Below are 26,595 nucleotides of genomic sequence, written 5' to 3'. Positions count from 1 at the left end.
TGACATAACCTTTTTCCCCCAAGTATGGTTGGTTTTATTCCACTATGTGTAGCTTGTTTCTTGGTCTGTATGTGTGTGTGTGTGTGTGTGTGTGTGTGTGTGTGTGTGTGTGTGTGTGTGTGTGTGTGTGTGTGTGTGTGTGTGTGTGTGTGTGTGTGTGTGTGTGTGTGTGTGTGTGTGTGTGTGTGTGTGTGTGTGTGTGTCTCCCCCAAATGTAGGATATACATCTGTTTTCCATAGGCAGCAGCTTGCCTTTTGTAGGTAATGCTCATGAGCAGCTGATGGCCTGTGCACCAATTGGTGTCCCCACTTGCTAATTGCATGCAGAACAGCTATGTTGTTATTCCTATAGCCAGTGGCATGGAAACACACTCCTATAATTGATTACTTCATGTGGGCGTTGCCCATTTCCTTGCCTGTGAGGAGGACTTCATGGAGGTGTGTGAACAACAGTATCACAGACGGTAGTTGGAAATACTTCTTACAATGAAAACTGTGGAGACAGCCAACAAACTGGGAGAGAATGTTCCCGTCATAAGGTCAGAATGTAAGTATTGCTGTTATACAGTTGAATTAATGCTAGTTTAACAGGGCTTGTGTGGACATGGCTTTTCTGCTTGATTTTAAGTCTGACAGTTGTTACATGGTTGACATAACTCTCAACTGTAGAGCTATCCGCAGAATGGCCAGATTTTGGACGCTCATGTTTGGTATGTTCCTCAGACATTTTTTGTCTTTGAAAAATCAGTAGCATACTGTGGGGATTGCAGTCAGTAAATGGTATCATCCATTTGTGTTTCTGATTTCATACCCCTCAGAAAAGATATGTTACAACAAACCCTGTTACACCAGCAACTGTCTCAAATTATAACTGCAATATTTCACATATGCCCCTGTCTTTAGGCCTCTGTCCCCAAGTATGTCAGGCTTTGTCCAGATGTCATGCAGTAAGAGGGTGATAGGTAGGGTATATCATTATTTAGTGCCTTCATCCCTGATACCATCCCAGTGATGTATTAGACTGCCAGACATGTTATGTGTAAGAGGCCTTATATATGAGGACAAAGCCTGGACATTCAGTGGGACTATGAACAGTTGAGAGGTCTGTGTATTTCTGGTGATTTTTGGCAGACTGTCAGGATTGTGTAGCAATGCAGTGTGTCAATGTTATTTGGCCTGTGTAGGGGGGGATAGATGTATGTGTTATGGTTCCTTTTCTATCTGCCTGTGCATGCTGCTCCTGTTTCTGGTGGTCTACCAGCTGTATATGTTTGTAGGGGCAGACTGAGACATGTACCATACCACAGTCAAGCATCATACTACACTATGAATTGAGCCAATATATGCAGGGGTAGTGTGTGAGTGGCAAACATGCTGAGATGTTTTTGTTCACACAGTCCTTATACTGTACTGTTCCTTTGGCTTACCGGTATGTCACTGTGACTGTGGTGGAATTGGTTGTGGGTATGCATTTTCAGATTGGTGTCTGTTTTGCAGTGCTGTTACATCCTGTAGTGTCTGATATATTTGCCAATACATGTGTAATTCCCCATAGCGGATTTGGGTTAGTGTTGTGTCAGTCTGACTGTAGTTTGGACGGTGCTTAGTGACATGCTTAGCAGCTGAGTGTAGTTTCCCTAATGTGATGTTATGTCCAGATATTTGTATGATGTACTATTGCCTGGCTCCCATAAGTGTTGCATATTTCTGACACAAAAATGGGATGATGTGAGGATTTCAGTCGCTAACTAGTGAGAAGTAATTGAGTGTTGGACTTGTGCTATTTCACTCAATATATGTTAGGACAGACATGAAGGTGTTACTGCAGCAACTGTGTCAGCTTATCTGCTCCAGTATTTTAGATATGTCCCTATTTTCATGGCCTTCTCCCCCCACTTTGTCAGGATTGATCCAGATTCATTGCATTAAGGGGTTCTGAGCCTACCTGTCGACTGTCCAGATTGTTGCATTATGTCCAGGTTTATTGCTCATATTTTTAGTCTGTTCCACAGATTCATTGTTTTTATATCCCTGGTAAATCACTGTGATGATCTAAGGATTTCTGACAGTAAATGATGACATACATTTCAGTTTCAGAACTCACGTCCTTCAGAACATGTATGCTGAAACAAACCCTTTCACTGTGGCAAAAGTCTATATTTATAAGAGCAATATTTAAAATATGTCCCTAGTTTTGGCCCATTGTCCCCCCATTTGGACAGCCTTTGGCCAGATATCTTGCACTAAGAGGTTGAGAGGTATGGTTCTGAGGTAAGACTCCACTACATGTTATGAATATATATATATATATATATATATATATATATATATATATATATATATAAATTATATGTATATCTCTATTTATATAATGTGTATATTTTTCCATATATATATGCATCTCCTTACATATATACATGTGTATATGCATAAATACAAAACCTGACTGATTCTATGGAAACTTTTCCCTACTGTTGAATAACTCTTTTGCATGATATGTTTGAAAAAGCATCACCAATCCTTGCAAATTAAATGGTGTAGTGGTACACTGCTCTGACTATGATATACAGGGCCCTGGGTTTGAGACTTGGCAGGGCTGATTGTTTTGTTGCTAGGCTGAACAGTGGCTGATGGAAGCAGAGTGATTAAAGCAGTTTTAAGCAGTTGCAAGTGGTTTTGCATGGGTTTGTGTGATGTTAAGCGATACCACCAGATGGTTAAAAGCACAGATGTTTAATGTGTGTTGGCTTTACTTAGTGACGCTTACCAGTGCACAAATCAACTTAGCTGAGCTACCTGCTGCTTAGCATTTACATTTGAGCAATGATTAAACCTGCTAAGCATAGCTGAGCATTGCTAACCATTGCTCACAGTTCATTCATATAAATATCACACTAATGACTTAATTTAGTAAGTGTATATGATTTCCATTACATGACATGGCTCTGTGTGCTTTCATTACAGTAGTAAGGGGTGTAACTATACTGTATGGGACACGTGTATACATGGGTGGTTTCAAATGTTATTTGCTCTTACACTTCCATTTTATACCAGCTACACTACCCTGGGTGACAAAAATAACTTAATACATATTTTAATATGAAAACAGTACTTTTAACACTGCTTTCCCATGTAAAATTGGATTGCCTGTTGTAGAACTCAGACCATGTACGTATGCATGCAAAGCTGGGACTCTGCCCACTATATTATCTTGGTTTGAGGATTTGAGTTGCATATTTTCATTTATCTCCTATTGGATAGTAATATTATATTATTATATTAAATGGAGAGTACTGAGGTTTTTGGCCATGTCATTGAGGACTGTTGTCATGACATAATGGCATACATTTCAGTTTCAGACTTGTATCCTTCAGAACATTCATGCTAATGCATAACCTGTTTTCTATCAACTTTCTGTCTGACCTCTGTGCAGATGGGATGACACCATTGCTCAGGCTGTGGTTGACTACACTGCAGAATGGGTCTGAAAGCCAATGCCTGTTTTCATGTAGGATGCAGCCAGGAATTGTATCAGGCCTATGGAGACCTCTATGTATTGCCTTTGAAAGGGCATTACAGGCCTGCTTCCTGATCATGAGGTGAGAGAGGCAGGTGCTGTACATGCACATGTGTATCTATGGGAGGATGGGGGGGCTGATATGTACACTTCACCTTTCTGGAGCCAGTTGCCTATATCTATGGCATATGTGTATGTGGTGTTATTGACCACCAAGACATATATCCTTCAGGGATGTTATGTTACAACAACACGTGTAACACCAGCTACTGTTTCAGTTTGTAACACTATTATGTGTGCTATGTCCCTCTTTCTGGCCCCCTGTCCCCCTAGTACATCATGTGTTGTCCAGATGTCCTGCACTACAAGGTGCAGAGGTATGGTATATCATTAATTACCAACTGCACTCCAGTTATCATCCCAGTGACCTAGCAGACTCCTGGCCATGGTATGCAGCAGTGGCCAGGATTATAGTTCCACACCCTGGAAATTCTGTGGAAATATGTACATATGACAGTTATGTATGTCTGGACGTTGTGAGCAGACTGCCAAGATTGTGTAGCAGTGTTGTGTGTAGATGTTTGTTGGGCTGTGTAGGGAGAATAGCAGATGTGAGTGCCATACATCCTTTACCTATCTGACTGTGCATACTGCTATGGCTGCTGGCAGTCTATCAGGTCTGCATGCTTGTAGGGGCAGACTGTGAAATGTCCTGTAACACCACAGGATTCCAAGTACACTGTGATTTTGGCCAGTATATGTCAGAGTAGTGTGTGACTGGCAATCAGGATATGTTTGTTCAGACAGTCATTCTACTCTATAATTCATTTTGGGTACTGGTATGTTGCTGTGACTGTGGTGCAAATGTTTATGGGTGGACATTTTTGCACCAGTATCTGCTTTTCACTATAGTTCCATCCCTGTAGTACATGCTATATTTGAATATACATGGGTAATTGCCCAGAGCTGATGTGGGGAAGTGTCATGTTGGTCTTACTGTGGTTCATAAGATGCTAGGTGACATATTTGGCAGCTGTCGGGGGATTTCCATTCTGTTACATGACTGAGGTTATACCTCTACACTGTCCAGAGGCCTAGACACTGTCCAGATGCATGGCTTATATGTTTGGTCTGTTCCCCAGACAGTTGTTGTCCTTGGCTAATCAGTAGGATACTCAGGGGAATGCAGTCAGTAAATGCTAAAATCCATTGGTGTTACAGACTTCATATCCCTCAGAAAAGATATGTGACAACAAACCCAGTAACACCAGCAACTGTCGCAATTTCTAACAACAATATGTCCAATATACCCCTGTGTTTGGGCCTCTGTCCCCCAATTATGTCAGGCTTTGTCCAGATGTCATGCACTAAGAGATTCAGAGGTATGTAGTATCATTATTTATTGCCTTCATTCCTGCTACCATCCCAGTGATGTAATAGACCCCCAGACATGTAACAAGGAAGCGGGCATATATATGAGTCCTGTGCCTATACATTCTGTGGGAAACTGTACATTTGAGAAGTCTGTGTATGTCTGGCCATTGTTAACAGACTGTCAAGATTGTGTAGCAGTGTAGTGTGTACATGTTATTTGGGCTGTGTAGGAAGGGGGGTACATGTGAATGCCATGGTCCCTTTCTATCTGACTATGCATGCTGCTCCAGTTTCTGGTTCCCTATCACCTGTTTATGTTTGTATGGGCAGCCCGTGGCATGTCCTGTAACACCTCAAGATTCCCACTACACTGTGACTTGGGATAGTATATGTCCGGGTAATGTGTGAGTGACAAATGAGATATTGTTACTGTACTGTTCAGTTTGCTTACTGGTATGTCACTGTGACTGTGGTGCAATTGGTTGTGGGTATGCACTTTCACAACAGTGTTTGTTTTCCACTAGTGTTTCATCCCTGTAGTGCCTGTTATATTTGCAAATGCACGTATACAGCCCCAGAGCTGGATTTGGGTAGTGTTATGTAAGTCTGATTGTAGTTTGGACATTGCTTGGTAACTGAGTGTAGTTTCTCTAATGTGTTATGTCCACATATTCATAGGATGTCCAGTTGTCTGGCTGATATCTTTGGTCTGGTCCCCATAACTGTTGTGTGGGATGATGTGGGGATTGAGGTCACTAACTAATGAGAAGCAATTGAGTCCCAGACTTGTCATATTTCAGTCAATATATGTTACTACATCAACTTTCTCAGCTTATCTACTCACGTATTTTAGATATGTCCCTATTTTCATGCCTTTGTCTCCCTACTTTGTCAGGCTGGGTCCAGATTCATTGCACTAAGGGGTTCTGAGCGTACCTCTCCACTGCCAGGATTTTCACAGAATGTCCAGATGTTTGGCCCATACTTTTGTTCTGTTCCACAATTTACTTGTATTTGTCTGGTAAATCACTGTGATGATCCAAGGATTTATGTCAGTAAATAATGACATAACATTTCAGTTTCCATCCTCATATCCTTCAGTAATTGTCTGCTGAAATGCACTCTGTTGTTATAGCAAATGCCTTTGTTTCTAACAGTGATATTTGAAATATGTCCCTATATGTGGCCCATCCCCCCATTTTACAGGATTTGTACATGTTTCTTGCACTAAGAGGCAATCTCTGCTTAACATACAAGGCCATGTCAAACCCAGAGCTGTTGGACATGCTACACTTAAAAAAATCCCAATTCCTCAGAGCCACATGCTCCAGGGATCTAAACCTTGTCATCGCAATAAACAAAACATGCTGGAGGGATAGGTTCCTGACCCAGAGACTCCCCAGACTCTGGAATAGATTGCCCATACATGTCAAGCAGAGTGCCTCTTTGGCCCTCTTCAAAAGGAACCTTGATGACTGGATGGGAGAAAGGAAATTCACCCCAGGGATCACGTCAGTCGCTCTGCTAGACAGGGGTCCAGGGAAGTAAATAGTGTGGGAAGAAATAGCCAGGGAATTGTTATGGCTAGGCTTGTAGCCTAGTACCAACCTATGAACCTATAAACCTATGAACTAAGAGTTTGAGAGGGATGGTTCTGAGGTATGACTGCACTGCATGTTTTATACACACACACACACACACACACACACACACACACACACACACACACACACACACACACACATATATATATATATATATATATATATGGATCTACTTCAGTTGACCTAACTTCCATTTGCCTGAAATTCATTTCACTGAGACCAAATCACTTAAACTTCACCTAAATTTCACTTCACCTAAAACTCATTTCACTGACAATGAGTGCTGGCAGTGTGTAGGGCACTGCAAGGCAAGTAAAAGGTATATGTCCTTTTCCCACTGTAGTGTGACCCTGGAGTCAGAATATATAGTTAGGATGGAAGTGAGGGGTACAGCCCCCCCACAAGGGGGGTGTGGGGGCATAGCCCCCACATAGTTTGGTTTTACTGAACAATGTAAAAGTAAACCAGAGATTAGAAAATCAAACTAGCTATGCTCCCCAAACCCCCCAGTGGGGGGGCTGTGCTCCCCACCCCCTAACTATATATTCTAACTCCAGGGTCACACTACAATGAGGAAAAGGACATATACGTTTTACTTGCCTTACAGTGCTCTACACATTGCCAGTACTCATTGTCAGTGAAATGAGTTGTAGGTGAAGTGAAGTTTAGGTGATTTGGTCTCAGTCAAATGAATGTCAGGGAAATGGAAGTTAAGTGAACTGAAGTAGACCTGTATATATATTTTTTCTTTCCTTTATATATTTATATATGTATATCTATATTATGTATTTACTTTTTCATATATATGTTTCAGCAGACATATATATATATATATATATATATATATATACACATATATATATATATATATATATATATATATATATATATATATATATATATATATATATATATATATATATATATATATATATAGATATATATATGGATTCACTTCTTAATTTTGAAATACCAAAATCCCAAGGTTCAGAATATCGAATTGAGAACCTCGAGATCTTGTAATCTCGAAATTAAGTACCCACCCCAAAGCAGTCAACACATCACAAAACATGTTTTTGCAGGAGGCAAGCCCCCCTGCACCCCCCACACCCCCTGCTACTTAAATATACCAACCCTGAGATTGCACTACAGTGAGGAAAAGGGAAATCTCCTATTCCATGCTGTATGTTGATCTCCGTTCAGGATTTTAAAGTTTTAAAACTTCAATCCTATGATCTTCGATCGTATGAATTTCGAAGTTTTAAGCTTCAAAATTCTGTAGGGGACCCATATATATATATATACATGTGTGTGTTTATCTATGTCTATATACAATACGTGCATGATTCCACAGAGCTTTCTCTCTAATGTTGTATGCCTCTATTGCATGATATGTTTGAAAAAGCAACATCAATTCCTACAGCTCAGATGGTGCAGTGGTGTATTTTTCTGTCTATAGTAAGCAGGGTTATGGGTTTGAGAATTGGGACTGATGTTTTTTTTTTCATTAATGTTAAATGACCAGAATGCATGATATGTTTGTTAAAGCATTGCACCTTTTCACACCTCAGATGGTGTAGTGGTATTTTGGTGTGATTGCAAAGGACAGCATCCTGGTTTCAAGATGTGGCAGGGCTGACTATTTTGTTTCTGGGCAGAACAAGGTCTAATGGATACAGAGTGATTAAGGCACTTTTAAGCAGCTGTAAGAAGGTTTGCATGGGTTTGCATGACGTTAAGAGGTGCCAAGCTACAGTTAATCCATTTTTGCTTCACTTAGTGCTGCTTATTCCTGCTTACCCTTGTGCTAATTTCTTTGAAAGAAAAGAAAAGGGGTGATAGAAAAGTAGTGAAAAAGAGGCATGTAGAGGGAAGTACAGTATGAAAGGTAGGTAGGGATGTGCAGGACAGGTGTGGGAAAGGTCCATAGCTGTCCATTTCTTCTACAGCAACAGCTGTGAATTTCTACAGCATTTGGAGGTGAATTTCAACACTCAAACCCCTGTGGGAGGGGTGAGGACAACAGTAATGTGTTGTCAAGCCAATTGGATCAGATTACATGTGTCCAGTAGACATGTATGTGAAATGGACAGCTATGTATGGGGTGTAATTTTTTTTTTTTTCGGGAACAGATGCCCTTTTTTTTTTTAAGGTGAGAGTGGGATGTTGGGGAAGGATAGCAGTTATATTTGGGGAGGTAAGTTGGGTAGGAAGACAGACAAGGCAAACAAGACAGCAGATGGGGGTGGTATATGACAAATGTGGGGGTAAATACCTTGGACGGGGAGGGCGTTTGGGAATCAGACACCCACGAGCCCCCAAATAGATAAGGGGGAACTGAGGTCCCCACCCACAGGCAGTCATCACTGCACTTTCACGGCCCCAAAGGTGGCTATGCTGGGGGCTGGACAAGAGGGGCAGGCTGACTCTCAAGATGCACCAGGCAGCCCTCAATCTGGCACAGCTGTCCACCAAACTCCATTTGGATGGATCTACCCACCAAAGCCCAGACTTGGCTATGGGTGGCAGTTTCCTATCCACACCCGCTCCCAGGGGGGATGGGCCCCATCCCCTGAGCCTGTTCCACCTGAACGTGGTGCAGGACCAGCGGACAAGGAGGACCTGGGTTGGGTCCCAGATGTGCTGGGGCTCAGTGGTATGGCCAGATGAGGTGGGACAGGCAGATCTACCGGGATTTGCCTTCCCAGATGTACTATAGTGTTGAGGTTTTACAAAATATGTTGGTTAGTCATAAACAACAGATTTCAAGATTAGTTAGAACAGCATGCATGAGTGTTCCAATTGACTGCATAAAACAGATTTGAAACAGTTGTATAGCAAACAGAACACATACATATATGGAACCACAGTAGGCATCATAATGGCATGCAAGTTACATTTATAGAAACAGGCCACCAATGATAGTATTTGAATGGGGAACATTAATAATCAAACAATTCAATATTTGTAGAACAACAGGACACATGTCTCAACAGTAGGTTTGGAGAAAAACATACCTGTTGATTATGTGTATAAATTATTGGTGTGGATAGGGTGGGGGAGAGAGATATTAACAACTGTATAGGCTTCAATTGTTCATAACTATACTGATCATTACTCTGCTCATTACACTCCAGGTATGACCTCACTTGTACTGATCATTACTCTACTCATTACTCTCCAGGTATGACCTCACTTGTACTGATCATTACTCTACTCATTACTCTCCAGGTATGACCTCACTTGTACTGATCATTACTCTACTCATTACTCTCCAGGTATGACCTCACTTGTACTGATCATTACTCTACTCATTACTCTCCAGGTATGACCTCACTTGTACTGATCATTACTCTGCTCATTACTCTCCAGGTATGACCTCACTTTACATCTACCGATGGCCTGGGGTTGGGCAGTGGAATGTTTGTACACAGTGTATTACTAAAGCCTTTTTAAAGCTAATACATACATTTCCTTACCTGGCAGACCTGTGGAGAAAATATCTGTTAACACTACCTGACTGTTACTACACATATTCACATATTCAAGGTTACATATGTGACACTGACAGGGATGCCCTGCACCCATGCTGTGTGTATGTGTGTGTGTGCTACTGCCATACTCTGCCTGGATTTCTATCTGTCACCCTGGGTATTGGCAGCGGTGACCACTAGCCATGACAGCGTGACACTTGAGGGAAATTTATCGGAAGAAACTGCTTGGTGTATGTGCTTATCTTGCTGTCATTTGCAGTCTTGGGGTTGGACAGTGGAAGTGTTGTACAGAGTGTATTAGTGCAGCCTTCTTACAGCTAATAGAAACATTTCCTTACTGGCAGACCTGTAGAGGAAATTTCTGTTAACACTACCTGACTGTTTCTACACATATTTACATTATTGTGTGAAATTATGCATACAGCTTGCTACCACTCCTGGGATTCGAACCATGCATGTTTGTGCAAAAAGGTAAAACAGTGATGGTTTTCATGACTATGAGCTATTGAGGATCTGCTGTTTCTTTTTTGACTGTTGTCTGCCTAATACTCTATTAGTTGGACAATCTCACCTTGTAATTCTGACATTCATGCATGGCAGATAGTTCTTGTACTCTGTATTAATACTTTGACATATTACAATCTGGAAAACAATGGTTAACACAAATCATTGCTGTAGGGGATACAGTATAATAGTTTACACATTACTATTCAGGGATCAGATCTTGGTGCATGCAACATTTCATATAGTTGATCTCCTGTTTTACAGGTCCACAGTCTTTGTCAGATGTGCCTTAATTAATTCATGCTGTAAGAGCTATAGTTGCTGTGCAGAACCTGTACATATTTAGATTCATACCACCACATTCCAAAGTAAACACAACAGTCTGGGGTTCTTAGTTTTATTGAAGGGTACTGACACTTCTATTGATAGATATCCTGTACATCACTATTACTCTGCTAATGTCCCATTTATTCATTACACACAGTACACATTTTAACCTACTGGCAGTTGACATTCTACTCCTCTCAATTTATTTCCCCTGAATATTGCAAGTCAGATTTGTACTCACCTGCCTCTCGGCTCAGCCTTAGCGACCTGCTGGCATGGGAGTCTATGTTTGCAGCCCTCTCATCTGTAGCTGTACAGGAGATAAAGAAACATTTATGCATACCTATTGATCAGATACACAGGCTTGACTTTGGAAAACACTAATTGATACTGATACTTATACTCTTCTGGGACATTCTGTGCCCATGCGTCTTGGGTCCACTGCTCCTATATTTCAGATCAGCGAAATGGTGCCGGACCTGCTCACCAGTTCGAGGGATGTCAGTAGCACTGGTGAGATCATGTGTAAGACAGTCCAGGACTCCACTTTGTACTAGCAGCCCTGGTACTGGCCCTGCAGCAGTCTCTCCTCATGGCCTTTCACTGGGAGTCCAACTATGACCCTTGACTCCTGAATTCCCTAGTGCTGCGCCTGAAAGCTCGATCCCTCTCCTATGCCAGCCATAGTGCCTGCAAAGATGAGCTACAACTGGTTATGGCTGTATTCCCACCAGCGTGGTTTAAATAGAGCCAAATTCCCACCCTTTGCCATCATTGGACCATTTTGAATATGCTGAGCTAAGCTAAGCGACGCACAAACCTGTTTAGCTAAAGTTGGCAGTGCTTAAAGGGTTAGATGTTCAGCATTGCTTACCAATGCACAAATCTGCCTAGCTGGACTACTTATTGCTTAGCATTTACATTTAAGCAATGGTTACACTAGCTTAGCACAGCTGAGTACTACTTAGCATTGCTCAGATTTCATTTTACAGAGTAACAGGATTGTGGGATTGATTCATCATTACTGGCATATTATAATTTTATGTTTACCTTCCATGACATCCACCTATGTGCTTTCATTACATTATATTCTTGTGTGACTATACTGTGTCGGGCACTTGTGTTTATATGGGGGTTTCACATCTTTTCTAGACTGACGTTTGGACCTGTTACACTACCCTGGTTGACAAAAAACAGTTGCTACATAATTTAAGTTTACAAAAATAATTTTAACACTCCTTTCCCATAGAAAAATAAGCTGCTTGTTTTTGTACTCTAACCATGAATGCCTGCATGTAAAGCTGGGACTCTAACCACTACACTATCTTGGTTTGGAAAACTCACCTGTATATTTACATTTATCTCCTATGGATGTTTAAGCTATGGTAAGCGGAGGGCCATAACGCGCACACCCACTTAGCTTCGCTGTCCTTGGACACTGAAATACTGGTATAATATTAGAGTAAATCTCTAATATTATGCCAGATCAATTTAGAAAGTGCTGCACGGTGCTTTCTGAGTTCAGGGGGTGTTTTCAATGTCTGTGCACTACTTGGACACGCCCCCTGCACTAGTTCATGGTTTGTGTCTGTATATGTAGAACAGCAGTGAGCCTTCATGAATATGCAAGGCATGCTCCTGTGCTATACAGACATGAACCACCCCATGCAAGAATAGTCCTATTCCTGCATGGAGTTTATTAAATCCAAGAGACTATGTTTACTGTGACTTATAAAATTCAGTTTAAGAGCTAGAACCTAAAGAATACTAACACTATAAAAATAGTTTCTGCTAATGGTTTTGCCATTTATACTTATTTCATAATCCTTATGTTTCCAGAGATATGAACATTTGTCTGAAATGTGAGGACATAATTTGATTCTGTGAAAAGGCTTAGACTCTGCCCATTGGAAGTTACAGTGCAAATATCCTGAGTTCCACTGGAGTGAATGAGTTAATATCACGGAACAAATATTGCTGGAGTGGTATGTATTAGTGTCCAAATCTGTGAAACTTAATCTTAGTGTAAATAGATAAAATAGTACCCATGGGGTCACGGATGTAGTGTAGGTGCCTGGGTAGATGGAAAGCATAATACATTATTGCTGCCACGAAACTGTCAAGTTTACTGAAGAACTTGATTATTTCAGTGATCAGTTAATATCTGATTGGATCTTCTAGTATCCTAACACTGGAATTTAAATATAGTGCACTAAGCTCTCCCTCTTCTCATTGATATATTTGATTGTGTACAGGAAAAGTGTTTTATTACTAGGAAACTGATCTTATTTACTGGAAGATTGTTTGACTTCACCCAGCAGATATGGATTGAGTGGGGCATTTACCAATGTATTAATGCGAGGACTGTAACTGTAGAGGCCCAGACGTTTCTCTGGTCACTGGGGAACCATTATCATGGGTATTGACTGGGTACATTGTGGGTGAACTGAAATATGTTTTAGTTTGATGTTCTGTTTCTGCAGTCATCAGACGATGTACAAATTTTCAGTGGGAATGATTTTATTTATTTATTTTTTGCCTTTGTTTACCAGGAAAGTCCAATTGGGTAATAACCATTTTCAGCAGAGGCCTGTGGAGTAAAGCTCCATTTGCTTACTTTACATTATACTAAGTTGCAGTTAAACACAGAGTAGTTACATTTCTATTTACATTTATACACAAACAGTATATATATATATATATATATATATATATATATATATATATATATATATGGTTAACTATCAATATCTCAAAAATTAAAATAAAAATGGTACTAATGACCGACGTGTTTCACCGAAACCGCAACTAACTGAATGACCCTATTGTCAAAAAACAGCTGTTAATGCTGAAAATGTCAACGACATTTTTACGGCACTAACAACAATGCAACTCTTGCCGTAACTTCCTAATCCCTACACCTAACATCCCGTTTATGCAGGGGGGGTAAGCCCCCTGCACCCACTTGTCGGGGGCTGCGCCCCCCACACCCCCCAACTTAATATTCCAACTTCGAGTTTGCACTACAGTGAGGAAAGGGATGTATTTCCCTAATCATACTTTACTGCGATCCCTTTACATGAATGAATGTTATATTTGCGAATGCATAGTCCATTCACAAATAAGACGTTCGCTCATGTAACCTGCACACATATGAAGTATTCGAACATCTGTTATTCGAATACTTCATAGCCATGCAATTGCACGGTGACATTTCAATAGTAAATATATATCTATCTATCTATATATATATATATATATATATATATATATATATATATAGATGTATATAAACATTTAGACAGTCTAAGATTTTACAGAAGTGGAAGTTAGTAAAGAGAAAGCCCATGTGCAACTTAGTGGATTGTACAGGCAGCATTTATGCATAAAAATCATTTTGTAATTTCAGTGAGAGGCTGACAGTATTCTGTTTAAGGAGACTATTTGGAGAGTATCGTACTGTGAACACAAAGTCTTAACTTTGCAATGGTCATGTGCAGGCCCAGGATTGGTGAAGATGTTGTTTAAGCAGTGGTTTAAAACTATGAGTTTGTCAAAGAATTCTATTTGTGAGGAGATGCTCTTCCAGAGTTTAGCAACATATTGGTTGTAGAGCTAGTCTCCTGCAACATAATTTGAATTATTTGTGAGTAATACAAATTTGTTAATGGAGTGGTTGTCCCTTGCTGGACAGTAGGGCAATACATTTTGTAGTACAGGGCATTTTTCTGGATGATGAATGAGTTTGTGTGCTGTAGTTAGTTGTCAATATGTTAGGTAGTTGTCTAATTCATTTCTGGTTATCCCCAACTCTTGTTTAGTTCCTCTATCTCTCTCTCTCTCTTTCTCTCTCTCTCTCCCAAATCTGCTCTACCAAATAATTTTCAGCTCCCTAGCACTTGCAACTGAACTATTGTAATCTGTTCTCCTTGACCTTCTCTGCAGTTGGGACTACTTTGACTTCAGCACTGATGTCTTCAGTTCTTTTGTTTGTCCTACAGCGAGCATCCTACTACCCATTCAGAGACTTCATCACATCAAGCTTCTTCACTTCCTATGTTTCTGTCATACAGCAGCACTGGTTGCTTTATACACTTTACTTTTTAGTTTCTTTGGGGGTCATCTGTTGACACTACCACTGACAATCTGTGACAGTAGGCTACACACCTCTGATTTTAGCTTTGACCTCCTCATTTACGTTTCTCTTCTCCTCAACCACACACTTGAGCTACATGGAACTATTAACTTGTTCTGTTATTTTCCCTTCTATCTCAGTTTTCAGCTTTTTTCTGCATTTCCTCATTTGTTGACTTGTTCACTGACTTGCCTGTATTTAGTTTTAATCCATGTGCCTTCAGTTTTGCATTACAGTGCCCTATCATTTGGTTTTCAGAGTCTGCTTGCAGTATCACATTGTCTGCTTTCTTGTTGTCCCATAAACATGTTTACTGATGTAATTCATCAACAATATGAACAGAAGTGAGCTCAGAACTGAAGCCTTATGCACAACCATTCCTGCTAGGGATGCCTCTGTAACTCTGACACTGTTTGTACTTGTGTCATTGGGTCCTTGTACATAGCCTCTACTAATTCTGCCAATGTTTCTGAAACTTAGAACCATTGAATAACTGACCAAATCAGCTTTTTTGTCACCTTGTTATATGCTATCTGTATGTCTAGGAATGCCAAGGTGGACTCTTTCTCATCTCCAGCTTCTTCTCCACTATCTGCACCCCTGCAAGCATGCAATCAGTTGTACAGTATCTTTATATGAATCCAGACCATTTTCCCATCTTACATTCTACAACTCTGCCTATTTATTTATCACTCACCCTCTCCTGCATCTTCATGGAATCTGATACCTCTGTATTGCCTTCAGTTGTGAATGTCCCATTTGTTCTTGTACAGTGGCACCAGAATGCTTATTCTTTAGACATCTGGGATATGCCTCTTTCTCTAGACCATGATTAGTACCTTCAAGAGTCACCTGTCTCCTAATGCACTCAGCATCTTGATGAAATTTGCTGTGACTTCCATTGAGTCTGTTGCTTTCCCTGACTTCATTTTCCTTAGTGTACTTTGTAATTCTTTTAGAGTGGGCCCTCTTTCCTCTTTCATCATAGGTTGTGTATGTGTCAATACAGCTTCTGTGAGATTTTCTTCATGTAAAAGATTTTTGAAGTACTTCTTCCATCTGCCTTTGATGCCCACAAGTTTGTTGAGTAGATTGTTGCTGACATCCCTTATAAATGGCATCTGTTAACTTCTTTCTGTCACTGTCTTGCTTCCTGATAGAGCTTTTTGTGCCATCAAGTGAGACACTTTCAGAAGCTAGTAGAATATGTTTTGGCACCTTGTTCTAGCCATTATGACTCCTCTCCTAACATATATGTAAGCTAACCAGTATGTTTCCCTAGCCTGGTCAATTCTTTCTATCTCTAATTTCTTTCTGCTCTGCTCCGCTTGGCTTCTGTCTTTTGCAGTCTCTAATTTGACCCCATTTCCTTTGCCTTACTAGAGTTGCATGCTGGAAACTCTTGTAAGTGATCTTGTGACTGCCTTTGGCTACCATTAAAGTGTTTGGCATACAGAAACCAAGAATGGCATCACTTAAATATTTTACCGCTGTCCACATGAACCCAAGCAATCCTCATATCCATTTCTGTCTGTACCAATATGAACATTCAGATCACCCATTATCAAAACCAGCTAATTTTGTCCCACTTTAATAAGGAAATCCTGCAACTAGAACTGATGTCTGAATACTTTCTTTCCTTCACTGTTGTAGCCTTGCTGTGGAACATGGGCTGAAATCATGAAGACTGCTCCATCTTTACATAGGGGTGTGATTAGTGTATGTCTGTCATTGTTTCTGATACCAGCCCTCACTGCCTTCAGAAAACCATCACCCACCATGATTCCCACACCATTTCTAATGTATCTTCTCCCTGAGTACCACATTTTGGGCCATAGGCCAAGAGACTTCACTGCACTACCTTTCCACCTTGTCTCCTAGATACACAAAATATCCATTCTCCTCCTTACGATCATGTCCTCCAGTCCAAAGCTACTTCTCATCAGTAAGCTTATAGTCAGTGTAGAAATCCTTAGTTTATTTTTGGCAAATTGCTTGCATTTATGTCCAGCTTTTGATCAACAGATCTATACCAGGTAACCACGTCTGGACTACAGGATACCATCTGGCCAGAAGCTTACTGACCTAGGGGTCTTGGGCTTTATAGCAGCACACAGTGCACAGTAGGTACATACAGATCCCTCCCACCACTTGCAAAGTTTACTGGTGTAGGGCATAGCTCAGAGAAAGGCTGGGACCTCAAATCACTTTGTACAGACAAACATCCATGCCCTTGGCACCCCCTTTTTGGTGCCATTTGTCTATCATCTAGAGCAAAGTTTTGCACTGTTGATTGGATAACCTTGATGCAGTACACAGTCTGAGATCCATGCTCTTGTATCTAGAGGATACCACAAACCACAGTTGATGCCTAAAGAAAATGGTTCAACATGATTTTTTCCCAGTAGGCACCGCCTAGAGTCTGTCTGCTGCCCACAATTCCTTTTATTTTTTTATATACTTAGAAGTGCTTTTTGTTTGATGTATTTTGTGCAGCAGGACTTAGAATAACAGTGTTTTCCTCAAACTTTACATTTTTTAATATTTCACAAAGAGAACAGCCAATGGTTCCTTATCAGCATATGAAAACAGCTGCTAAGACACAAAGACATGAGTCTTGTCAATCAGAAACTGGATCAGGAGTGAGTACTGAAGTTAAATGCCTAACTTTTGGAAAACCTAGGAGATGTTAATGAAACCAGTAGTTCATGAGCACTGGAAAATTGTGAAAGAACCAATCCTTCTGTTGTTAACTGTGTTGATTCTGTTTCTCCTCGTTAATAAGTCAGGTATAAAGCAAAATAAGGAAAACAAAAGAGAGAATAAAGAAAAAGGAAAGAAGCAGATAAGACACAGGACAAAAGGAAAACTCTTACTGTACTGCATGAAATTGTTACATAGGTGTTTCCCTGAGTAGAATTGCTAGAATATTTTCAGTGTTTCCATAGTGCCAGGGCTGACATAGTTAGGATGGTGTATGTGTGTGTCTTTGTGTGCCTGAGTGTTTGTGTCTGGGTGTGTGTGTGTGTGTGTGTGTGTGTGTGTGTGTGTGTGTGTGTGTGTGTGTGTGTGTGTGTGTGTGTGTGTGTGTGTGTGTGTGTGTGTGTGTGTGTGTGTGTGTGTGGCTATTTGGATATTTGGAAAGCATTAAACATTTGGGATCTCTATATCTGATCTCATAGCCACTGATAATGACTGAGATCCATTACAAAACAAATTCCTCAAGACTCAGTGGACCAGTCCAAGGTGTAAAAAAAATGTTTGTGGGTGCTAACTATTCTTCATAGAATTACATAGCGATAAAGATACTTATCTGCAAAAATGAATGGCATTCTGGACTGTGCTGTGAACATGCTATGGCAAATCTGTTTGGAGACATGTACCAGTCTTGAACCAATAACTATTTACTGCTGGTGTGAGTGTGTGTGGTGGTAGTGATGATGAGTTGTATTTCAGCCAAACATGACCTCCTATAATTCAATAATTAACAGTTAGGTAACAGGCATAAACAAGAAAATCACAGTTCACCATTTTATCACACCAACCAATCACTTAACGATGAATTGGAACTAAGAATTTGGTTTTCCTTTACTGGGTTAAAGATTATACCCTTGACTGAACTTCAGTGGGTTTGGTCTATAATGCATCTTATCCACTGCCAGCTTCCACACAGGGATAAATATGGGGTCTTCCAATGCTTAATGTTACAAAACTGTCACATACACATCATCCTAATTAATGTATCTCAAGCAAGGCTATGAGACATTAAGACAAGTTACACATTTTCACCTTGGGAACCATATGCAATTTTATTCAATATTTTCTTATTTGCATCTTCTTTCTTTTTTTAATGCTTTATTCTTGTCTTTATGATAAGGAGAAACAGAAGCTAACCTGCTAGCAACAAAAGGTTCCCTATTAGATGAACAAAGGCTTAAAATGTTGAGTACAACATACTCGACAGCTTTTAACCAAACGTTCATCTAAGCAAAACCTAAGAATGTTGAAACAAGGAGTTTTGAGAAGTTATAGTTGGCCAGCCGTCAGGAAGCCAATGGCTGATGTCAGAACATTCACCTTCTCTAGTCGTTCTTACAGTCCTCCACTGTGGTGTGGTCTCATAGTAGTTGCTATATTTAAGTAGGGGGGTGGGGGGCACAGCCCCCCATGTTGGGGGGTGTGGGAGATGAAGCCCCCCACTTTATTTTCTTTGTTGATTTGTTTTTGTTTTTGTTTTGTTTTGCTTTTTTTGGGGGAGGGGTTAATGGTGTACAGTACCTTTTGGCCATCAGCCGTTGGCTTCCTGATGGCTAGCCAATTCTTTGTTTGACATTATGGGGTTTTGCTTAAATGAACTTTCACTTAAAAGTTGTTGAGCATGTCGTACTCCACATTTTAAGCGTTCATTCATTTAATATAGACCCCAACAAAAGGGGTGGGTCTTTCACAGCAAACAGACAATTGGGTGTTTAACTTTGGAATCTCAATGCAAACAGAGTTTTGGTTTCACAAGATTTATTCGAATGTTAATGCCTGAAGGTAACTTTCATATCTGTTTGTCTTAATGGATCTTTACATATTGCAATAAAGAACCTTTGGCTGCTTTTTAAACTTTGAAAAAAAAAAGCACAACTGCTTGATCTGAAAAAGTCCTGTTGCTCGGCACAAAAACACTCACCAAAAAGAAGCATCATCCTAATCATACCTCGTGTTTGCTGTTTCATACATGTATACACATGTTTGCTGTTTTATATATGTATGCACATATGCAGATATATAATATGCATCAGACATGGCTTACGCTCATAATGCTGAACAGCATTACATCAACCACAAAGGTTCAACAATCAAAATGCAGACAAACTTGTGATGCAGGGAGGAATGTTTTTTTTCTTCTTTCCCCACTCTAGTAGGATCTTGGAGTTGAAATTTATAATTAGGAGGGGTGTGGAGTTGTAGGTCCCCACATGGAGGGGTGCGGGGGGAGGGGTTACCCCTTGCACAGAACATGTGTTAATGTTTTCAGCATTGTGAGTTTCAACCTTTTGTGGTTGATAAAATGTCATTCAGTATTTCAGACTTTCAAAATTGTGATGTATTGCACGTATATATTTTATTTATTTTGTTTTATTTATTTTACATTTGTTGACCAGGAGTAGTCCGACTGAGCTACATAACAGCCCTTTTTCAGTGGATGCCTGGGGAGAAAAGCTCCAGAAACATTATACAATAACAAGTAAAAAATAATTACAGATGCAGTTACAGTTTATGCTGGTATTTCCAACATTATACAAGTTATAATTATAAATAAATAAATAATCAAACTGCAGGAAGGTCAACACCACTTTCATCAATCACTGCAGCTCATTACATGCACTTACCAAATGATCACATCCCTGCACTTTCACTAATCACTTTTCAGGCAGTGTAAGGGGAAAGAGATTTATTAAGGTAATATGCAGGTTTACAGCTGGGGGGCAGAGCCAGGTTTATGGTTAGGGTTAGCAGATATATGTAATGTGGTGCAGGAGGGTTCAGTCTTCGATACTCTCTTATAGTATGTATAGTATAGTAACTGCTGGGATTTCCCTCATCCTATCTTTGTAGATGTTAATTAGTGATAAGTATGCCACTGAGTATTCAGGATGTTGAATCATTCCTGAGCCTGTGGAAAAGTAAAAACCTGAATCTGATTTCTATCCACTGCTTTTCCTTCCTTCACCAGTTGTTTCCATATTTTAATACCTGCAGTCTTTCACATCTCACTATCCATTCAGGATTCTACCCCTATAATCTGTTTCCTCAAACTGTCTTTTATTGTACTCACATAAGTGAAGGTGTATCAGGTAAGGGAAAGATTTATAGATGCACAAAGCAAGGCTGCAGCCAGTGTCCATAACTTTTTTTTTCTAATAATAGAAGTCTTAACTATCAGATTGGGGGTGGTATTGGCAGGAATGTCTCTGATGACTGGGAAAGCAAGTTTTAATGTATATGCAGGTGATTGTATCCTTCTAGCCAACAACACACGCATAGGCAGATGGGTTTGGCATAATGGTTGAGGTTTTTGCCTCATAGATATGTTACAGACTTTGATTTTGACCTCAGGCTATTGGCTAGGCTTAAAATGGTCTTTCAGGACAATTTCACCCATGAACCTTGTGAAGGATGCCAGCCTAGCTAGATAGAAGTTTGTAAATAATTCTATGTCCTTGTAAATATTAATGTGATCCACAGGCTTGTTTGACAAATGTAAGAAAACTGTGTTATGTTCTGAGCTTCAAAAATGTAACCACAGTGCTTCCTGCTGGAAGAAAGCTGATAAGTAAAGGATTTTACAACTGTGTGTGATCGCAAGCTCGGATACAGGATGTCTGCAGCTAGAAATTCTTTCTATTGTCTTAAGACATAGATAATTACTAGGTTTCACATGTAAAATATCTTTTATTGCTGTTGCTTCATGGCAGGTGCAGACTGAAAAGAAAACTTTGAGTTCTATGAGCCTGGGAAACTTTAGCAGAGGTGACAAGAATGATGTAATCTGAAATGACTCAGCAGTAATGTGTATTATCAATTTAAGACTATCTCTGAGAGAGACAGATAGCATTTTGCATTTTTCTTCAGACCTGTTAACAACTCACCAGCACTGTGAGTTGTTCTGTAAGTAAGATATTTAGAACAATGATTTCTCTTAGAGATAGATAGAAATAGTAAGATTAGTCTAGCTGTTTTCTATATTTATGTGAAACTATCCTACAATGTTGTTTTAAAATATTTCCTGTGATTTCTGAGCTCTCTAATGTCATTGTGTTGAGTTAATAAGTATTGTCTTGTGTTTTTATTATTTATTATTAAATATATTTAAACCTTTTAAGTGTGGCTGCTTTGTGTAGAGATATTTAAGCTCTTACAGTACTTGCATGTATTTGGTGATACTGTATAACCCACTCCTAAATAGACTTCAAGTCTCAGTCATACTTACCAGTTGGATAATAATAACATTGCACAGTAGAATTGGCCACCCTTTGGTAAGCACCTTTATAGTAGCTAATAGTAGTGGTTGGTGGCAGTTGGTACTACCGTATAGTCTGGGCAGAAGGGGGCATAGCTGGAGAACCTATGTCAGCCTTTCCCAGGAGTGTCTGTGTGTTTGTATATAATTCAAATCTCAAAGTGTGTGTATGTCAGCTACTTGGGCAGGGACATGAAGCATTGGTTGGACAGAGAGGGTGCTGGACATTTTGGCTTGACTACTTGTCTTAGATCTCAACCCTCTAGCTGTGCCAGTTGGTAGTCTTATTGGAGATCTGGAGAGAAAGGGAGAAACCAGCCCCAGACTTACTGTGATTTTTGTGTGCTCTTAAGGGAAATTTTACTTTACTGTGTGTGTACTTGTTATCCTCCCAATGTGGATACTCCTCATTAGTGCTAGTGATGAGGATTGAGGCTTCTTGATTACTGGGCCAGTGCATGGGCATCACAAACGTTTAAACATGTGCACTGCTCTAAATCACCCAAATCTCAGATACCTTATTTCCAGTTATTGACCAATTATTTCTCCAAAAACATCCATTCCCCATGATTTTCAGGTGCCATCATTCACATATTCATATTCATATTATTTATCTTGATCAGATAAACTACAGTAAACATTACAGCTTCATAGGGGGTACGTATTAACCCCAGCCATCCTCTTTTCTTAATCTAGTCTCTCTTTGCTTTACAATTATCTGTCTTTTTCTTTTAATATAACATCTCAAAATTTCCCGAATCTGCTTTAGACCCAGATGGCTACATGACATTGGTAAATGTCTAATCAGGAATAAGTTAAGAGGATCTATTATAGCATGAATCTACATTAGCCCAGATGGCTACATGACATTGGTAAATGCCTAAGCAGGAATAAGTTACGAGGAGCTTTGACAGCATTGTCCATATTAGTTCTTCTAGTTTTGGAGCATAGTCTATATACTTCTTTTATTAGCAATTTTCTGTTTTCATTCTTACAGTCTTTATGTTCTTTGCTATTATACTCCTATGCTCGCATATGTATGTCCTACTTCCAATCCTAGGTATGTGGGGAACTTGCCTTCTGCTATGTCCCTAGTCAGGCATGGTCTTTTACCTTCTCCCTCTTTGAACAGGACCTTTTTTGACTGTTATATATTAGTCCAGAGTTGTCTTAAAATTGTTTGAACACATTCAAATCTGTCATCAATGCATTGCTTGCATCACTGGCTAGAAGGATAATTGTATTATTTGTATAAATATTAAAATGTGCTTTCATAATCGTAGCCCACATTCCTGACAATACTTCCCCCACTCTAATGGTTAGTACTTCTATTACTAGAAGAAAAAAGTCACGGAGATTGGGAGCAGGCTTGCTTTGTGTGTCTATAAATTATTCCCTTACCTGATACACCCCCATTGATTAAAATATCAAAATGTGATTAGTTATTTATGATTTTACTGATTTGATGAACATTTTTTCTGAGTTCCTTTTCCTGTTAAAGGCTCCAATTACAGAATCAAAGGGTTTAATATGCCAAAAAGTACCAGCCCTACTCTCTTAGTGTCTTGTTTATATGTGCTTACAAATTTGGCCAACATCCTCCAGTTGTCCACTGTCCACCTATTCTGCTGTCCAGAACTGATCAGTTTGAGAAAAAACTATCAGGACTCTGCCAAAATCTTTATCATTTTTTTTCACATCTAGATTTGATAATAAGATGGATCTTCTGGCTTAATATTACTGCTCTTACCTTCAGGTAGGGCTACTAATCTGGCTTGTTCCATAGAGAGGGAAGAGTGCTCCATTTTCCCATCTCTTGTTGTAGACCTGTTCTATTATTTCTGCCAGATCCTCTTTAAACCACATGTACAATTCTACAGTAAAGACATCAGGTGCTTTCCCCTCCCTTTAGTGTTTTGATGGCCGTACCACTTCCTGCTTTGTGATCAGTCTACTCAGCACTGCCATGTATGATGTACTTAAAGTTTTCCTGTCAACTGTATAAGTAAACCATTCCTCCATACCAGATAAAATTCATAGTCTGCACACTGACATGTAATAGTCTCAGATTTTCAGCTGAAGACAGTGTACTCTACTCAGTTGACCTTTATTTCAGCTATTTATTGTACCCTTCTTGTTTTCATTGAATACCAAGGATATGTTTCAGCAAGTCTCCCCTTCTAGCCACCAGAACTCACTCCTCAAATGCTTTACTCCTGCCTGCATTATAGAGACTCTCTCTAATTCACATTTCAGGATATTTATCTCCAGGAAGACTTTAGCTCTGTCTATCCCAACTTGAGATACTTTGTCTTATAACCCTTGTAGTCTAGCTCCTTCTGTTCTAATTCTATATTACTATCTATGTCCATCCCTGGCCTCTTCTGCTATCAGTTCAGTCTGCTGGATGGTTTTAACACCATTCCACAAATTTATACCCACTCAACCAACTTCTGTCTTATTATCACCAGTCACTCTTGTTATCATTTTTACACTAGTTATTTTTTGTGTGCTTTTCCATTTATAGTGTACCAATTTCTAACATTATTTTTTTTTATATTCACCTTTTAACTTAATGCCCATCTCAACTATTGCATGGCCTGATATGTCTTAGTAGAATATTGATACCTTTTATCCCCTTAAGCTCTAAACTTGGCACTAAAAAGTAATCGGATCATCCCCACTCCATTACTTCTCTTTCCTGGGAAAAGTATACTATACCTTATCTGTATTATGATGCCACCAGAAATATGCCCATTAGTTTACTTCTAATAACTCCTGTATGCTGTATGGTAAACTGCCTCCTTCCACATAAACTATATGTTTCTGTATCCATAATATCATTAACTCTCTCCAGCTTTAGAAAAGTGCAGGGTGATCCTCATCATCTGCACATATGTTCTCAATACCCACATTTAATTCCTACTGCTTATCTTTCCACAGTAATCATGTACTTTGGTGACTTTTTTTTTTTTTTGCTAAGTCTATTGTTTGAGAAGCTTTTTTCTTTTGGGTCTCGTATATTTGCAGGGGATTGGGCCTGTGTTCTGAAAGTTGGTGCGTAAATCCAAAAGTCCTGATTACACATATGTGTCATATCCTTGTGTTATTGCCATAACAGGTAGCAACAACCTTTTGGCCATGGCTTCATACTGCCTGCACTTCAATTACTGCTGAGGTCTTGAACAGGATCCATTCACCTGTCAGTTATACAGGAATAGTTCTTCTGAAGGTGAAAGTTGAGCTCCTTATACATTGCAACATTGGCTAGTCATGCTCCCTCCCTACATGACTGTTTCCTCTGCCCAGTCACCATCACATCCAACTGACCCAACTGACCATCAAACAGCAATCAGCTGGCAAGCCATTACCTCATTAAAATGGAGTATCCAGAACATACAACCACAGGTTTTTGACATGACTATAAAGTCAGTCATTGACTTTTTTGATCCAAGGTATTCTGGTGCAGGTACTCTTAGAGGATCCTTTGTTTCAAATATGATACTTTATTTATTTATATTTATTTATTTCAGTTTGATTACTGGGGAAGTCCACTGGGCCAAGAAGTGCCCATTTTCAGTGGAGGCCCAGGGAGAAAAGCTCCAAGCTTGTTATGGACAACTCATAACTAGCACAGATGTCCAAAAGCAATTCAACACTCATATTTAAATCAAGAAAGATGTTTCTCCTAAACCCTCCTCAGGTATCTCCATCATTCCACATGTGAGCATTATTTGTTTTTGTTGACTAGGAAAAGACCCACTGGGCAAAATCAATTATCAGTGGAGGCTCAGGGAGAAAAGCTCCACATTTAAGTTACACTTGATGTACATTTATAATTGCAGTGTACAAACATCTATACATTAGCTTATTTACATGATTTTTTACATATTTTTTAAATATTTCTTACATGAACATATAATTTTAACATAAAAAACAAGAGAAATATTAACATAAATTGGGTAATTGTTGAATAGAAAAATAACATACAATAGCAGTTAATGTATTTATAGCATGATGGCTGCAGGGACAAGATTGATCTGGGTTGTAATTAAGTTTAGTAATTAATTGCAGAGAGACAAACAGAATGTAGCTTAAAAATGATAAGAGGGCTATGAAAAGAGAAGTTATGAAAATGAGCAGGAAGATAAAAGGACAGAGAAAGAATTGTAGTTAGTGGTGAAGTATGAGCGAATGAGCAAAAGTGAGAGTTTAGGAAACAAGTGTAGTATGAGGAAAAGCGATAAGCTATAAAAAGATTGGGAAGCAAAGTGGCTGTAAGAGCTTCAGAAAAGTAATCTGACTAAAGCTAACCAGGTGAGCAGGAAGAACAGAATTTAGGGAGCAAACAGCTGCTGAGCAGCACTTAGCCATGGGCTTATAAATACCTTTACAATCATCTTGTTTTTTTTTCAGAAGGTGAACTCCAAAGCAGGTGAGAGACCACCTATGCTTACGAAGTCTGGCTTCATAACCAATGCTTTGTGTAGTGGCAAAAACAACTATGCCAGTCTGGTATTTTTCAATCTCGTACACAAATTCCATCTCCTTGCCCAGCAGAGAGGTAATGTTCACATTTCAAAGAACCACTTTCCATTGCAAGGGATCTGTCTCACATTAATGCACCC

The sequence above is a fragment of the Protopterus annectens genome, chromosome 13.part0 (assembly GCF_019279795.1).
Source record: "Protopterus annectens isolate FY-2018-M chromosome 13.part0, PAN1.0, whole genome shotgun sequence".
In the NCBI taxonomy this organism is placed as follows: Eukaryota; Metazoa; Chordata; order Ceratodontiformes; family Protopteridae; genus Protopterus; species Protopterus annectens.
This window is presented reverse-complemented; position numbering follows the sequence as displayed.